This window comes from Petaurus breviceps, unplaced genomic scaffold (genome assembly GCF_028583685.1).
Source record: "Petaurus breviceps papuanus isolate PSGF00001 unplaced genomic scaffold, PetGlider_PUasm1.0 176, whole genome shotgun sequence".
Taxonomy (NCBI): domain Eukaryota; kingdom Metazoa; phylum Chordata; class Mammalia; order Diprotodontia; family Petauridae; genus Petaurus; species Petaurus breviceps.
The window spans coordinates 5,713,749-5,732,019 of NW_027185771.1; the positions used below are offsets into that span (position 1 = coordinate 5,713,749).

At 44.6% G+C, this 18,271-nt stretch overlaps 1 long non-coding RNA gene across 1 annotated transcript; it reads left to right on the forward strand.

Moving 5' to 3' along the window:
- Positions 1-326: 326 nt before the first annotated feature.
- On the forward strand, positions 327-17,628 carry LOC138159573 (uncharacterized). The gene is made up of 2 exons (XR_011167911.1): positions 327-468; positions 17,301-17,628. It is a non-coding gene; the product is annotated as an uncharacterized lncRNA (long non-coding RNA).
- Positions 17,629-18,271: the final 643 nt, after the last annotated feature.

Here is an 18,271-nt window from a genome sequence, read left to right on the forward strand (position 1 = left end):
TGTCCTGCCATGTCCCCTCTCTTGGCCTCTTTTCTTGTCATCTTCAAAGTGAGGAGGTTGGAATGACGTAGTAGAATTTAGTATGACCTGAGTTCAAATCTTGCCTCAGACACCTACTACCTTGGGCAATTCTTTGAGCTTCATTTTTCTTATTAGTCAAATGAGGACTCTCATGGCAGTTACTTAGCAGGGCAATGATGAGCCTCCAGTGAGATAATGTATGTAAAGGCTTGGTGGAATTTACAAGATGAGGAGGAGGAAGAGGAGGAGGGGGAGGAGGAGAAGGAGGAGGAAGAGGACATGTTCCTTCCTGCTCTAACAGTGTGTGTCAACCCTGCACTAGGTGTTTCCAAAAAACATCAGGCCTCCTCAGCCAGCTCCCTCCTCAACCCAGAAGGCAGCTCCAGACAGCAGAACAAGCCAAGTGGGAAGATTAATGACAGCACTGGAACCCTTCATGTGATCACAGTAAGTCCTGGCAGAGTGGGAAGCCTGGGGCAGAGATCTGATAGCATTCTCTTTTAGCCACCCCACCCCCCAGGGCCTGGAGTGAGAAGACCACAAGAAGGCAGTGGCTACCCTGGCATGGGGGCCATTGAGCCGTACCTCCAGCCAGCAGAGCCGCTTAGAGAATGGCACTGACATTAACCCACCTGCTCATACACAGTCACGACTGGGCTCTTTCTCTCCAACTCTGGGTTTTGGCCAAGGGGATGGTGTAGACACTGAAGCTCTTAGTCTGGGGCTTGTGACCTTGTTTGTTTTTAATTATTTTGATAAGTGTATTTCAATATAATTGATTTCTTTTGTAATGCTATGTACTTTATTTTACACATTTGAAACTATTATTCTGAGAAGGGTCCAGAGGCTATACTAGTTTGTCAAAGGTGCTCCAGAACACAACAAACATCAAGAACCCCAGAACAGCCTCTCGGCTCCTAACCCCTTGTCCCCAACATCTTCTGTAAAATGAGCAAAGTGGATTCAACTTGAGACTAGTTGAGATTGAAGTTGAGATTAGTAGGAGAAAGTCCCTCCCAGCTCTGAAGTTTTATGTTCCAAAGTCTAATCTTGTGTTAACAGTCAGTATTCTGAGGTCCCTTTGAGCTCCGACACCCTCTAAGGTTCCTTTCAGCTCTGACATCCTCTATTCTAAGGCCCCTCTGAGTTCTGACACTCTCGACTCTAAGGAGTCTCTCAGCTCTGACATTTATGTTCTGAGATTATTCTCAGCTTTGTCAAGTTTCCCAAGTTACCAGTGATCTTCTCATTGCCCAATCTGATGACCTTTTCTCAGTTCTCATCTTTCTTGACTTCTCTTGCATCCTTTGACCCTGTAGGTCATGTTCTTCTCCTCAATATTCTTTGCTCTCCAGATTTTTATTACACTGCTTTCCTCTGTTGGATCTTTATCCAGGTAACACTCACTAAATGTTGGTATCCCCCAAGGTTCTATCTGGGACCCCTTTTTTTCCCTCCCTACTTGTTTCATAACCTTATTGACTCCCATGGGGTCAATGATCATATCTATACAGATAATTCTTAGCTCTATTTATTCAGCCCTGCCCTCTTTCCTGAGCTCTAGTATCACATTACTAACTCTCTCAGAATGTCTTGAACTGGATGTTCAGTTCAAGCTAGCACTTATATACCACCTTAAGGTTTACTAAGCACTTTATCAATGTTATTTCATTTGATTCACACAACAACCCTGTGAAGTGTCATTATTATCCCCATTTTACAGATGAGGAAACTGAGGATTAGAAAGGTTAAGTGATTTGTCCAGGTTCATATAGTTAGGAAGTGTCTGAGACCAGATTTGAACTCAGACTCCAAGTCAGGAATTCTACCCATTGTACTACCTCACTGCCTAACTCAAACTCACCTTATCCAAAATAGACTTCAGCATCTTTCCTCCCAAACCTTCCCTTCTTCCAAACTTCCTATTACTTTCAATGGCATTACTATTCTCCCAGTTACTGTAATGGAAATGCAAATTTGGAAGATCTTCCCTGCCCCTAGACTGGGGTGCACCAGAAGCCTGGGGAGGGAGGCTTGTTTTTCAGTAGATACTTCTTGATTGGCCAGTGAGTCAATAAGGTTGTTACATTCTCTGAGCCAGGAGAAGGCTATATAAGCCCTGATGTGTAGCTTTGTTTTGGGACTCACTTTGAGAAGTGTTCTGTGATTTGATCTGAATTCTGGGAAGCCGTTGTTGAGAGTCCCCCGGCTTTGAAAAACCCAGAATGTGGAAACCCAGATGTTGACTGGGTATGGATGTAATGGTTGGACAGTTTGGAAATCTGTCTACTTGATGTTTCTGTCTTGATAATTATGCCTGTATACTTTGAGGTTCAGGGTGCTGACCTTTTCTCCTGAACAAGGTAAACGATATATGTCTGACTGATTAAAGTAAGCTTGTTAACCCATTTTGAGTTGCTTTCCTTTAACAAAGCAGATCCAAGAACCTGTGGTAGCTGCAAACCCTGAGGACGCTTGGGGTGCTTGCTGCTACAGTTACACAGACCCATAATCTTAATCCTTGATTCCTCACTTGCTCTTCCTTCACATATATGTTCTGTTGCCAAGTCTTGTGGTTTCTACCTTCATGGCATCTCTCGCACGCATCACCTGGAATATTACTGTTGTCTTCTGGTCAGTCTCCTTGCCTCAAGTATTTCCCCATTTCAAGCCATCCTCCACTCAGTTTCAAAATGATCTTCCTTAAACACAGTGATGACCATGTCACTCTTCCCCATCTCCACTTAATAACTTCTAGTGACCCTCTATTATTTAATAGCCAGCTTAATAAATGCATCTACTGTGTGACAGGCACTGTGCTACATAATGAAAATACAAAGACAAAAGCAAAGTCATCCCTGCTCTCAAGGATCTTATATTCTATGTAATAGAACACACACACATAAATATAAAATGTATTCAATACAGAGTAATTTTTGTGAGGTGCTGGGAACTGGGATTATCAAGAATGGTTTCATTAGGAAGTAACACTTGAGCTGAACTTTGAAGGAAACTAAGGATTCTAAAAGATAAAATGAAGAGGGAGTGCATTCCAGGTAAGGGGAACTGCCAGGGCAAAGGCATGGTGTCAGTAGATTAAATGCATTTGAAGAACCAGTAGATAAGTTTGACTGTACCATAGGGAATGTGAAGAGGAATCATGCAGACAGATTATGAAAGTCTTTAATAGCCAAATGGAGGAGTCTCTAGGGAGCCACTGAACCTTCTCAAGCTGGGAAATGGCATAGTCAGACCTGGACTTTATCAGTTTGGCAGCTATGTGGAGGATGTATGGAGAGGGAAGACATTGGAGGCAGAGCACCCAAATAGAAGGCTATCCCAACAGTCCAGGAAATGGCCACCATCTAGGTCCATTTGAGTAGAAAAGAAGAGTCATGTGAAGGAAATGTTATAGAGATAGAATTGACAACTAATTAGGTAAAAGGATTGAGGGAAGGTAAAGAGTCAAGAGTGAGTCTGATACTGAGAACATGGGTAAGTAGAACAAGAGGGGTGCCCTTGCCTTCAAAAGGGGAGTTTGGAAGAGGGGAGGCTTGAGAAAAAGATGCTGATTTCCATTGGGGGCATGTTGACTCTGAGATGTCTTCTGATATTTTAACCAGTTGGCTACCACTTCTAGCTGTGCTAACTCAAGCAAATTCCAGCCCTTCTCAGAACCTCAGGATTTCATATTCTCTTAAACAGAGGTAATTAACTTGCATTTAACTGACTCAAAGGGTTGTTAGGGAGCAAAATGCAATTGGACTCCATTACCAGTCAGGATGCAATGTATATGCCAAGAGGGCTCAGATGACTATGATGTACAGATAAACCGCATCACCAGCCCAAGTGAATGTATGAGGGCTGAGGGATAGGGCTTCCTCTGAGGGCTGCTCTGTGGAGATCTCAGAAATCTTCCTTTTTCTACCCAAGTGGAGAAAGAGGTTTGGGCAGACAGTGCCACTCTTTTTTAGAATGTTTGAAGATAGAATGAAACTGTGCCATGTTGGGCCAGCTATCCCAAAGTTCATTAAAGCAAAAGAAAGAAGGAAGGAAGGAAGGAAGGAAGGAAGGAAGGGAGGGAGGGAGAGAGGGAGGGAGGGAGAAAAGAAGGGAGGGAGGGAAGGGGGAAGGAGGGAAGGAAGAAGGGAGGGAAAGGAGGAGGGAAGGAAGAAGGGAGGGAGGAAGGAAGGAAGGAAGAAGGGAGAAAGGAGGGAAAGAGAGGGAAGGAAGGAGGAAGGAAGGAGGGAAGAAAGGAAGGAGGAAAGGAAGGAAGGTTAAATGAAGCATTTTTTTAAATGCACAGAAGATAACAGAAGGAAGACCAGAAGGAATCACAGACAAGCAGTACAGCTTTGGAAACCACCAGTTAATCTTGTTATCTGCTTAAAAAGAAAAACTAACTGTAAATAATAAAGATTTACAGCTTCATGTGCAATCCTCTTTTTTCTATTCTTCTATGTGAAAATTCTCATTTTACTTGGTGTTTAAGTTCATCATTTTAAAAAAGTACAAAAGACAAAGAACATTAATAAAACGTATTTTTTAAAAAGATGATGTGGTTGGGCTTGATAATCACAAAGGTCCATTCCACCCCTAGTATCTATGACCCTAAGATCCATTATATTGAAGACAAAAGTAACCGCATAGACCCAGAGTGTAATCTGCTGATCATTGGTGGAAATCAGTGGTTTAGTGGACATGGTATGTGTCATGGGTACATCCTCTGGATGTCTTAAATTTTGAAGGTTGTGCATTGGCCAGAGAAAATAGACATAGGGCAAAAGTCGACAGGGTCAGAGTCTGTATCTTTTCTGCATGTTATGTCTTCCACCATCGTCCCCCTGCCAATGTCAGGGTCCAAGGATGATCGGTGCCTTTTTCTCATTTTATAAAGAAAGAAATTGAGCCAAAAAAAGTTAAGTGACTTGCCTAAGGTGTCAGATAGAAAGTACGGTTTGTACATTTAACTGAACTCTGCTGCATCCATTGGGGTAGATCAAAATGGTGTTCGACTTGACAACAAAAAAATAAATATAAGCACAACTTATCACAGGGTCAAAACTGTTTTACTATGACAGATAAGACTAATTTAAATAAGGATGGGAGTAGAGAAAGACTATAGGAAACATCCAGGGGGATAAACCTACTATTGTTGTTCAGTCTTATCTGACTCTTCATGATCTCATTTGGGACTTTCTTGGCAAAGATACTGGAGTGGTTTGCCATTTCCTTTTCCAGCTCATTTTACATATGAGGAAACTGAGGCAAACAAGGTTAAGTGACTTGTCCAGGGTCACACAGCTAATCAGTATATGAGGCTAGATTTGGACTCATGAAGAAGGATCTTCCTGATTCCCAGTTCAGTGTTCTATCCACTGCACTACCTGGCTCTTTACCTACTATGGGAGCTCAGAGTAGCTCAAGTGAAAGCTGTGAGATCTCTATCACAGAAGGAGCTAATGTCTTTTCCCTTAACTAGCCCATCTCCTTCTGAAGTCCTCCAGGGTCAGTACACATGGGGGAGGGGGGGACTAACCCATAAACCTTGATTAGTTTTATTTGTAAAATGAAGATATTGGATGAGATGACCTCTAAAGCACCTTCCTACTCTAAATCTATAATCCTATGACTCTCCTTCTCCCAGGTGTGACAATGATCTAAGGAATTTTCAGAGATACCTTGGGGTTTAGGAAAAGCTTTCTAAGCCTGACTATGATAGAATCATAGATTTAGAGTTTGAAAGGCCTCTGAGATCATTCATTCAACATCCTCATTGCATTTTTTCCAGTTCCTTCATTTTACAGGTAAATAAACTGAGGACTAGAAAAGGAAAGTCATATTTTAAGGTCATACAGGTGATTATCAGCAGAACCAAAATCTGCACTTGGGTCTTTTGACTTGCCCTCAAGGAGCTTAATGGAGAGAGCCAGCACCTGGCATTGGAAATGGGGAGGGGAAGAAGGTATGTGGCCCACAGCCTTAATTGGAAATGGCTGAGAAGTTCACGGTAACCTGCATAAGGAGGCAGAGGCTCCCCTCTCAGAGTGCTGGGTCCCAGAGGCAGAGTCTAGCTTCTGACAGGAGGTGCCTGGCCAATGTGTAGACAGCATGACTAACCTAATTTCCTTTTTGTCAGGTATACTAGACTGGTGAACCAGGGGAGAAAGCTGTAGACACAGCTTCTCTGGATCTCAGTGAAGCATTTGACAAAGTCCCTTATGCTGTCCTCGTGGACAAGATGGAGAGATATAAGTTAGACAATGGTTCAGTAAGAAAGATGTGGAATTGCTTGAATGACGAGACTCCCCAAAGTAGGGCATAATGTGTTAATGTTAGTCTGGAAGGAAGTCTCTAGCAAAGAGCCCAGGGATTTCTACTCGGTTCTGTTCTGTTCTATATTTCTCTCAGTGTTTTGAATGAAAGTGTAACATGGGGATCTATGGAATCAATAAATCAACCAATCCTACCCCAAATGAAGTAACTAATCCTTGACATCTTTATCAGGTGAGACCACATCTGTTGAATCAGTCAATCACAAGGCATCAAACTAAGGGTGTACAACCTAGTTAGTCAAGTTGGAAAGGAGACAAAGGCTTCTAGCCATTGGGTGAAATAAAATGATGCTTCACAAGAAGTGTTTTGAAACTGGTTGAGGAGACTTAGTCTCCTTGAGGAGACTGTTGGGCTTGTATAAAATAACATAAAAATAAATATCAGCAGTGAGCCAGGAGAGTTAAGCCCCTGAGAGGGAAGGAGAAGAGTCTCCTCTCTTACACCCTTCACCAGAAGAAGACTTTGTGAGCTTCAAAAGGCTCAGAGATGTAGACTTCCCATAAACATCTTTCACAGCTGTGCCCCTGGAACAGTCAGCATCAGTATTTACACTGGAGGTCAAGAATATACTAGACAGGTTGGGGAAGGACAGTTTCAGGATTCTGAATGAGACCTAATGAAAGGAACACCATTCATGTGGGGAGCATGTCATTGTCGTTCAGTCCTGTCTGACTTTGGACCATACTGTCCATGGGGTTTTCTTCACAAAGATACTGGAGTGGTTTGCCATTTCCTTTTCCAGTGGAATAAAGCAAACAACAGCAGCAGCAACAAGGCAAATAGAGGTTAAGTGACTTGGCCAGGGTCACACAGCTAGTAAGTATCTGAAGCTGGATTTGAACTCAGGTCTTCCTGACTCCAGGTCCAGCACTCTATCCACTGAGCCATCTAGCTGCCTCGGGGGGAATGTGAAGTTTCCACAAGAGGAGAAAAGGACTTCTATCCAACTAGGAGCTGTGAGTTACTCTTCTGCTACATATGCTCTCTCTAAGCTTGAGCCCTGTGCTTACAGGGGAGTGTGTCTTAGATCTTTGAAGGTAAGGTTTAGAGCAGCCACTTTTTGCTGTGTTACCTAGTAAATACTTCTAAGAGCTAATTAATCTGGTTGGCCAATTGACATCAAATGACAATCACTGAAGAAGCAAACCAGTGGGGGGCTGTACTAGAAAGACATCATTGACCCTTCAGAGCTACCCCTAGAAGAGCCCTGAGGGACAAGGCAGCTAGCCTCATGCCTATCTGCCAGCAAAAAAAGGGGGCTTAGGAGAGTGAGCCCAGAGCCTGTGCTACAAAGGTGTAAATGAAGTACTTGTGACATGTGCTGAAGACAGAGAGCTGATAAGGATCACATGGCACTGGGATCCAAAAAGCTCATGATAGGTTAGAACAGTGAGTTGAATTTAATAAGATGAAAGTTAATAGGGAGAAGCATAGAGACCTACATTTGGATCCAGAACATTAACCTCACAAATACAAGATCGGGGAGATACGGTTAGTAGCAATTCATGCAGAAAAGCCCAGGATGTTTTTGTGGGCTGCAAGCTCCATATGAGAGAACAGTATGATGTGACAGGCAAAAAACTAATTAAAATTCAATTCAACTCAATAGCATTAATTATGTACCTATTATGTGCCAGTCACTGTACTAGGAGTTGGTGGTACAAAGACAAAAATGAAATTGTTCCTGCCCTCAAGAAGCTTACATTCTTCCAGGAGGAAACAATAGGTACACAGATAAGCAAATAAAAAAGAGAAATAAATTAGTCTGGGGGTGGGACATGGAAGAAGCACTAATAACCTAAGCATAATAGGACAATGAATGGAAAAAAGGAGATTCGACCACCCTGCATTCTATCCTGATCAGACCATATCTACAGTGATATATTCATCTCTGGGCATCCTTTCTTAGGAAGGATATTAACAAGGTGGGAAATGTACAGAGGAAGGGAACTAGGGTTGGGGGAAGGAGGGCTCAAAATCATATTGTCTAAGAAATGGTCAAAGGAGTTTAGGCTATTTAGCTTAAAGAAGAAAAGACTTAGGGCAGATGTGATAGCTAACTTCAATCACTGAGAGCTGTCTTGAGGAAGAGATATAAGAATTATTCTGCTAGGCCAAAATTTGAAAAAAAAATAGGCAAAAGTCGCAGCGAGGCACATTCTGGTGATAAAGGAGGAAACAAAATCCTAACAATCAGAGATGTTCAAAAGTGGAATAGTGGAATAGGCTGACTTGGGAAATAATGTTTTTCATCACTACAGGTCTTTAAAGAAAAGTGATGCTTTGTTTTGTAAATCAATTTAATAAGTCAAGGACAGCCTCCTTGCCCACCCCCACCTTCCCCACCCCCACCCCAAGGAATTAAAAGTACAGTTAAAGCAAAGCAAACCAACACATCATTCACAACTGATAGCATATAACATCCCACAATTATAATCTATCATCTCTCTGCTGAAAGGAGATGCTTATCCTCAGTCCTCCTCTGATCACTATATTGCTCAGAATTCTGATGTCCCTGAATACTTTTGTGACCACAGTGTAAGCAATTTTCTTGTTTCTGTTGATTTCACCCTGTGTCAGTTCATACAAGTCTTCCCTGGTTTCTCTGAATTTTTCCTATTCATTGCCTTTTAATGCACAGTAATATTCTATTACATTAATATACTATGATACTCTCAGTCACTTCAACTTTATCAGAACCCACCTGGTTTCTGGTTTTTGGTCATGAAAAACATTGCTATAAACATTTTTGTATATCTGGGAGCTTTTTCTCTGTCCTTGACTTTCTTGGGGGTATATATTGAGTAGTGAGATTGCTTCCTCAAAGGATATGGGCAGCTTGGTGGTTTTACTAGTTTAATTTCCAATGATCAGAGGTCATTAAAAGGAAGCTGGATGACTAACTGTCTATAATAACATAGATGGGTGTTTATGTTCAAGTACCTGCTAATGCAAATTCCATCGAAGGTTTTCCATTGATCCCATTTCCTGTCTTTTCCATCATCCCTTCCATCTCTCCCCCTTCTAATCCAGCCTCCTCCTTTATTCTCCCTTCTCTTCTATTTCCTCTTCCAAAATCCTTCTCCCACTCTCATTCTGGGGTGTTGTAATTTGGAGACGCTGCTTCCTTTTCTCTGGGCCATTCAGAGATAAAGAACTGTGTCTTCTTCTGATCCTATCCCTATCTTAACACTACTCCCAACAGACACTTCCTTATCGTCAAAGATTTCTACAGTCTTCACTCCCTGCCTGGCACTTTCATCCTGAGCACTTCCATCAGTCTCCCTTTCCCATTTCTTCCTGTATGCATCACTTCTCCTCCGGGAAGAGAATAAACCAGGCACAGTCCTTTATGACCTAGTGAAACCTCTCCCCCATCAAATTCTCTCTACTCCGTTCCTCACTGTTTTCCTCTCCCTTGTTTATCTTACAACCGTCAGAAGGATGATTATGATTCTCATTTTTTCCTCATCACTTTTATTTTCCTTATTTCTTTATTTAAGAGGAGTCTTCTGCCTGCCCTTGCTACTCAGAAGACATCTCCCTCTTATCCTCTGGGTCTCCCCTTGTGGATTTTTTTCCTTTCCCCTTCTCTTTCTAGTGGGAAGGCACACAATCTCTCCCCTCTTTGCCATACTGCTAGCATGCATAACCACTCTCTAAACCCACTCCTGTATCTCATGGATGGCAGCACATCAAACTCACTGAAGAACCATGGACCAATATGGGACAGTGGAAAGAGCCTTGGACTGAGAGAAATTTACTGGAAATCTCGAGTTACTTAATCCTAGCCTTGCCATTAGTTGGCTGAGTGACCTTGGGCAAATCCCTAAACCTTCTCTTCTGTCACATGGCAAGAAGGATCTCTACCTTGCCTATCTCAAAGGTTGATGGGACAGAAACTACAACCCCAGATGTGAAGAACGAAGGATGGTGTGGGAGCAATAGCTCTAGACTGGGAAATCATTGCTGGCCCTGGCTCTGATACTAACCAGATGTGTGACCTTGGGTAAATAATTCCTTCTCTTTGGATCTGTTTATTTTTCTGTAAAATAAGGTGGATTGTTCTACATAGCCTTCAAAGTCTATGATTCTGAGTGTAACGAGACTTTCACAGGACCAGATCACCTAAGACAGAGGCATCCATGGCAGGGACCTGCTGCTGGGAGCAGACATTTGGTACTCTCCTACCCTGTGAATGGGAGATAAACTTTATTCTCTGGCTGCATAAATAGGACAAGATGAATTTCTAAAACTAGTCTCACTCTTTCTTTTCTTGCAGCACCCAAGGGATAAAGGTCCTGTTCACCCATAGTACAAGTGCCATGAACTAAGGTGGGTGGGAGGAAGTGTTACCTCCTACTATATGGTAGAAGAATGCAGAATATCTTCTTCCAGAAGCAGGTCCCTAACATTTCCTGCATGGGTGCCTCCAACTTAAGTGATACATGCATGTATTGAAGCCCTTTTATATAAGCCAATGCATTATACAAAACCTTAATTTTTTAAAACAATGTCTTATTCCCCCCCCCAATTACATGTTAAAACAATTTTTAACATATGGGGTTTTTTTTTAAGTTTTGAGTTCCAAATTCTATCCTTCCTCCCTCCCCTCCCCCCTCCCTGAGATTATAAGCAATTCAACATAGGTTGTGCATGTGCAATCATGTAAAATATTTCCCTAGTGATCATTTTGGAGAAGAAGACTCAAAAAAGAAAGATAGCAATGGAGAGAGAGAGAGAGAAACATGGTCTTAGACATACTATAAATGGACCAGGTGTTGGATGTGAGTCAGGATTCAAACCCAAGTCTTCTAAATTCCAATCAGTCATCAAATATTTATAAAGCCTGTGCTTTGTGCCAGGTGTTGTGCTAAGCACTGAGGATATAAGTGCATAAGAATGAAGTGATCACTATTTGCAATGAACTTACATTTTAATGGTGGAGATTGTAAGTATATTACATGTACACACACAGAGCACAAAGTTAATAAATTTGAATGCACACAAAGTAATTAAATGCAAGATAGTTGAGGAGGGATGGCATGAGCCATTGGGGGATGAGGAGAGGCTTCATGCAGAAGATAGTGCCTGAGCTCTCTGCCTTAAAGGGAACTCCAGGCAGAGTTAGGAGGAAGGGTGTTCTAGACATGGGCAACTGCCAGGGAAAAGGCACAGAGATAGAGTCATGTGAAAGGAAAAAAAGAGAAGGCCAGTTTGGCTTGATAGAAGAGAGTGGAAGGGGCAGTGCTGCCACTGAGGCTGGAAAGGCCAGCTTCTGAAGAGCTTTAAAAGCTAAAGGTCCTCTGAAATCCCTGCCCCCCCCCCCCCCCCAGATGGACCATCTCCCTCCTCTGGCCCCTTACGATCCTTTGTACCTTTTTGTCTCTGTCTCTTTCTCCAGCATTTTCACATTCTACCTGTTTGTCATTCATGTATAATGCTTATCATCTTATTATACTGTAGTGCAGTGACGGTAAGGATCCAGTCTTATTCTTCTGGGCATCCTTCACAGCACTGAGTACACAGCATCAACAGAGCCAGAACTAGAGATTATATACTTAGGAAGAGCAGAATGGAATGTGTGCATAGTTCAGATGGGGCAGGGGGGAGGGATGGCACAGACTCCCTATATTTGAAGAAGCCACTGCTTGGAGGGGAGGGGGAGATAGTGACACAGAATCAGGATGAGGTGAGTGGGGACAGAGAGAAGCTAAGTGGTTTCCTACTTTAATTCTTGCTAAGTTCTGTTGTTTCTATGCCGCTGAAAGACTAAAATGTCCGTGCCCCCTCTAAATTCTGACAGCTTGGCCAAAGTTCCTGTTGCCCTGCCCTACTTATGATTCCGTGTATCACACATAGCTGTTGCTTCCTGAAATCTTGTTGAATGAACAAATGGATAAATGAATGAAAAAAGAAAAAAACCCGTCCTGAAGATTAGAGCTGTCCAAAAGTGGCGTGAGCTGCCTCAGGAGCTGCTGAGTTCTGCTCACTGGAGGTCTTCAAGCAGAAGATGGATGAGCACCTGTCATGTTATTTTGTAGGGGAGAGTTTTGGTTCAGTACAGTTGGACTAGATGGCCTCTGAGGCCCCTTCCATCTCGGAGATCCTGTGACTAGGCGATCTCTAAGGCCCCATTGCTGCTCTAAAGCTATCAATCTCGGCACTGGCAGGAGCTGCGCCTTGGCCTGGGAAAGAGTGAGCTGGTTACGCCAGACCGGGTTAGAGAAGAGAGTCCCTGTGTGTCTCCAGTCTGGAGGTCAATAACACGACGGTAACCAGCCGGGGACACTCTGCCCTCACGGCTTAATTAGGCAGGCTTAATGAGCCCTCCACTGATTGGCACATAAAAGAGGGATCTTTGACTAGGAGAAGAGAGAACAGATGAGTCGGGAGGAATAGGGAAAGGGAGAGTGGCCTGGACACCTTAGAGAACGTGGACACTGGAGAGCCCGGAGGATGAGGAAGCCGAGGGGGCCCGAGAGTCCCGAAGGGGGAAGGGGACAAAAGCAGGAGCCGGAGCAGGCTAGGAAGAACCCCGGAGATATCAGAGGAGCGGGGTGTGGCCGGGCAGGCCGGGCGGGGAGAGGAAGGAGAGGCGAAGATGGAGAGGCAGGCAGGAGCGGAGAGGATGGGAAGCGGCCGCCCAGAGGAGGTGGTGGCAGGCGCAGAGGAGGGGGCGCACCGCGCCGGGACTCTCTGCCCGAGCCCCTATCGCGCCTCCCATCACATTAGCCTAACCTCAAGTAGCGCTTTTCACAGAGATTGGAGAGCGATCAGGTAACTGTGCCCTGGGCCGCGGGGCGCGAGCACAAGCACCTGCTTATCTCTGCCCACCGGCTGGCCCGGCGCAGCGGCGGATCGCGAGGCGAGCGGGCGCCGGCGGCCGCCGCGGGCTGCGGGGCCGCGATTTCCCTATCAGCGCCCTGCAGCCGCCGCCGCCGAGGCCACGCGCTAGCCACGTGCACAAAAGGTTAATTATCAATTTTCGGCGAGCGGGGGAGAGGGGGAGAGCAGACGGGGAGCTGCGGCAAAATCTGGCGTGGACTCGCCGCGCGACGCGGCACCCTCCTCCCTCGGCTCCCGGGGGGCAGCTGCTCCCCCGACTCGACCCTCTTTGCCTCGAGCCTCCACTGCGGAGGCAGAATTTGGGAGGTGGGGGGCGGCGGTTCTCTGGCCTCTGCCTGGACCCCGGGGCTGCCGGATTCGCTGGCTCATCCAGCCACTGAGTCCGGGCATCTGAGACCAAAGTCCACCCCAACTGTCCGACTGGTTTGCTGGGAAGAACACCGAATACACAGTCTGAGGACCAGGGCGTCTCTGGGGCCTCAGTTTCCTCATCTGTAAAGTGAAAAATTGGAACTAAGCCAGGGAGTCTTAACCTTTTGTGTGTGTGTGTGTGTGTGTGTGTGTGTGTGTGTGTGTGTGTGTGTGTGTGTGAGGAACCCTGCAGGCAGTCTGAAGCCTCTTAGAATAATGTGTTTGAATACATAAGATAAAATACACAGGGTAACAAGGAAACCAGCTATTGTGGAATACCATTATCAAAATATATAAAAAAAAAGAACATCATTTTCCAGATGCTAGATTAAGAAGCCCTGGTTGCCAGGTGATCTCGAAGGCTCCTTGCAGCTCTAAATACTCTGTTCCTTCCCTCCAGGAGTGGACCAGATGTGTCTCGAAGACCTGGATTCTCTCCACCCCACCTCCCCTCCTCACACACCACTCCCAAATCCTGGAAGCCCCCTTCTCCCAGCAGATGCTCTGGGGCATGTTGGGCCCAGGGAGTAACAGTAACCCATAGTCCAATACATCCATGCTAAAATCCAGGGGATTATTCTTGCCAAGGATGCGGACACAGCCCATCCAGGTCAGCCAATCTCTGTGATTCTTGTTCCTGTTTTCCTATGCCGCCCCTGCTGCCTGTGCATGTACTACTCCATTGTTGTTGGGGGATAAGAACTTCAGCTCTTAAGAGATTATAGTGTTCCATGACTTACAGCCATCCAGCAGCACCAGGAGAATATTACTGTTAAAAAAAAAAAAGGAAGAAAAAAGATAGGTCTTTGTTTCAGGGACAACTTTGGAGGGGAGAATAGAAGTCATTAAGTAAGATTAGGAAATTTCTTCAAAAACATTTTTTTTTTAAAATTCAGCCTGCTCTTCAGTGAGTGACACAGGTGGTCTGGGTGCTGCACTCAAGAGTCTAGGAAATCTGTGGTTCAAATCCAGCCTTCCTTATTTACTGGCTGTGGTGGCTCTCTGGGTCAGTTTCCTCCTCTGTGAAGTGAGGGGGTTGGGTTCCATGATCTCAAAGGCTCCTTCCAGCTCTGAATCCATGATCCTGTGGTTCCCGTGGAGATATGTACAGGCTGTGTGGACGGTGGATGACAGACCTTTGCTCCCTTCTGCTGTGCTCGATGCCCTCAAAGCTGTGTGTGGCAGGGCTGTCCTTGGAAATCAACAAAGGGGCTGTCAACCTAGGATGCCATTTACAAAGAATGTTGTCTTCAACTCCTTAGTGGCCTCTTCTTGGCATTGAGGTGACCTTGGGTTGTCGAAGGCTATGGCAAGGAGACATAAGCTGCAGCAGGTCCTCTCAGCAAGCTGAAAAAGCTTCCTAGTCATGTCCAATGGGACAGTATGTGTGTCTGTCAACCACGGACCACTTGGCCTAAGATCAGAGAGCCATTTTGGTCTTACAATGATGAATTTTTCTGCCTAACTACTCTGGAAAACCATCCACTATATCCTAGAAGAGTGTGAAATATGTGGGTGGATGGGGGCCCTATACTAATCAAATCCAAGATCAGTGGAGCATTGGAGTATTGTCTTACTCGTAAACAGATTTCTTTGGGTTTCTTGGGCTTTACTCAACTGTAACCCAGGGTTCAAGCATGGAACATTTGCATAAGACTCTCATCATTGGTGGAGGGAATACTTGCCTGTGTGAAGAAATTTATTAAATAACTTCTAGGATAGCTAGGTGGTGGCAATGGAATAGAGAACTGGACTGGGAATCAGGAGGACTCGTCTTCAAAAAATTAACTTCAGATACTAACAGTGTGACCCTGGGCAAGTCACTTAACCCTGTTTGCCTCAGTCTCCTCATCTGTAAAATGAGCTGGAGAAGGAAATGGCAAACTACTCTAGTATCTCTGCTAAGAAAACCCCAAATGGGGTCTTGGAGCATCAGTCATGACTGAAAAAGACTCAGGGAGAACCATGAGGTACTCTACCAATTACTAGGAATACAAAGATGAAAAACAACATACATAGTCCTCATCCTCAAAGAGAAAAAGAAAGAATCAGGCAAAGTACAAGTTGAAAGTTGGGGAAAGAGGGAAGCTTTCATTGGATGGGATAAAGGAAAACTTTATGGAGGAAATTGGGCTTCAGTTGGGCCTTAAGGGAAGGGAGGGACTTCACAGATTGGGATCAATCAGAGGCCCCTCCATAGATGTCTCTAGTAAAAGGTTAGATGACCACTCATCAGGGCTGTCAGGTAAGGGTCAGCTAGGTGGTCTAGTAGGCAGACCACCAGACTTTGAGTCAGGAAGACATAAGTTCAAATCTTGCCTTGGACGCATAATAGTTTTGTGATCCCAGGCAAGACACTTTCCCTCTGTCTGCCTGTTTCTTCATCTGGAAAATGGAGTTAACAAGAGTACCTATCTCACAGGGTTGTTGTGAGAATCGAGTGAGATGGTATCTAAAAAGTGGTTTGTGAGCCTTAAAAGCACTCTGTAAATCCTGGCAATTAGTACTGTGTGTGTGGGGGGGGGGGCAGGGTACATCAGCTCTGAGCTGGGCTCCGTGACCTCTGTGAGATTCCCTCTGACTCTGAAATTCTTCGATTCTGGGTCTATTCAATTTTAAGCTTTTTGATGTCAGGAGAAGCACTAAAGTCCTTGCCTCTTTCCCTCCCAGCACACCGAATAGATAGGGTTTACTCATGGAGGTATTCCATAAGTATTTATTGAATTCAGCTGCATAGGCTTTGAAATTTTGCTGAGACCATATTGGGTGGGTGGCACACAGAAAACAAATCTTAAAATAACAATGATCCCTTACTTTTCAAAGCCCTTGATAACACGTGATCTCCTTTGCTCCTCACAATGGTTCTGTGAGATAAGGAGTTCAATAATTATCCCAATTTTACTGAATGGGAAACTGAGACCCCATGAGCTGCCGTTCTCAAGGTCAGTCATTGATTGATCTAGGACTAAAAAATCATGTCTTCTAACTCCCATTTCTTTACACCAGGCAACGTCTTGATGGACAGGGGAAACACATAGTATATGATATATCAGTAGGACTGATAGTTTAAATTTAGACCCCGCAGGGAAAAGAGTCTTGTGCAAAGAGGTGTAACCTTGGGATAAGCTTGGAAGGTCTGGAAGCAAACTTGCCTTGCTTCTCAACTTGGCCCAGCCTTGAGGAACATGGCCTTAGCCAGAAAGTCCAGGTCCTCACTAGGCTCCCAGGTACCTATTTCCTATGAGTGGAGGTCAAAAGGAGAAGTTATCCCCTATTCCCCTGTCCCTATTTCCTGGGAAAAGCACTGTTGAAAATACCCTGGGGCTGGGCTCACTTGCCCTCTCTAGTGGTTGGGGAAGGGCCTGCATCTCTCCCAGTACCATTTTCAAATCTCTCTACCACTGACTGTCACTTCCTCAAGCTGGAGACCCAATAACCACAGACAGTCAAAAGACTTGGATTCAAATACTGACTTTGTTGTCTACTACCTGTGTAACTTTAGTCAAATTATTTCTGTCACTTTGGTTCTCAGTTTCTTGTAAAATGAAGGACTACATTGGGTAGCTAAGTTGGTTTGCAACACTCAGCACTTACACGTTCTGCTGTTACTGTCTTTGTATCATTTAGATAGTCAATTGGGAAATATCACCTAGGCCTAAATTTTTTTGTCCTTGACTTCTCAGAGTCTATTTCCAGGAGTATAGCTGCTGGCCTGTGAGATGATGCCTGACCTTGAGACTTGACCAATATGAAGTTGACTGTGTCTCCAGTGACAGGCAAGCTGGAATCTAGAGAGGCTGCAAGGGAATCCCAGGTGAAGATTGTTCCAGAAACCATCGACTTGGACATGAGAGCACTCACCTTGCAACACAGCCGTGCACAATATGCTTGTCACAGTTCTATGGTTTCTGCCACATGAAAGGTCAATGGTTTTTCAGTGCCACATGGGTAGTATCTTTGTTTCATTGCTAGAGTTTTTCAAGCCCCTAATAAATGTTTTGGGGATTTGAAGGCTGGCACACTCATTAATTTTGATAGCAGAAACCTAAATAAGACTTGACAAAGAAAAATAGGCACCAGAAATGGGGTTTCCAAAATAGAAACTAGTTAAAAATCTGACATGAGGTTAATTTGGGCAGGGCAAAGGCTTCTAACCTCCTAATCCAGAGGGGGAGGGCCACCCACTTATGGTATCCAATCCAGGCCTCTTGTCTACCTGGTTTTTATAAACTCAAGGGAGCCGAAAGATATTGCCATGGACTAGGGTGAGGGCAGGGAGAGAGAGAATGGTGGCCATGGCACTGGAATGCTACAGGAAAGTAAAACACAGCCCAGGGATTGTTGGAATTGAAAGGCTATTTATTACTCACCCAATCTAGATGGAGTGGGACTAACTATAGGCACATTGGTCAATGTGGCAAGGCTCCCTAAAGAAAAGCCCAAAGGCCACCAGAAAGGCAGCGGGAATAAGGGCTCAGGATTTGCTTATGAAGGTAGTTGTATTCTTCGAAGAGCCCACTCCCAGACATGCCAGGTTTCTGTCCTCAGTCCTTTCATTCTACGCTGTCCCCCCCGCCCCGCCCCGGATCCACCATTCCTGACCACCACCCCATCCTCTGGAGTAGAGAGTCAGTACAAATGCAAAATGAAAGAA